Consider the following 317-nt stretch of genomic DNA (forward strand, 5'->3'; position numbering starts at 1 on the left):
ATATCAGCAGCAACCAAGCAAAAACAAATATTTTTTAATTTTATTTAGAACTAAACAAACATGCAACAAATAAAACTTTTTTAATTTATTTTTAATTTATTTTTCCTACTGTATATGCGGGGGGGCTGGCGTGTATACACCCCCAGCCAGCTCTGCTTAGGTTGTTTCTCCCCCCCCCCCACCAAGGGGCTTAGCTGTTTCTTATAAACTCTTACTTTTATTCTCTATTTACATTTCTGCTTGCTTCTGTACTTTGTTAGAGAAAGAGAACAAAGCTATACAGCTCATGTACATACAGAACGAAGCGAGTTAAATAT

The sequence above is a fragment of the Eimeria mitis genome, genomic scaffold (genome assembly GCF_000499745.2).
Source record: "Eimeria mitis Houghton genomic scaffold, Emh_scaff2569, whole genome shotgun sequence".
Classification (NCBI taxonomy): domain Eukaryota; phylum Apicomplexa; class Conoidasida; order Eucoccidiorida; family Eimeriidae; genus Eimeria; species Eimeria mitis.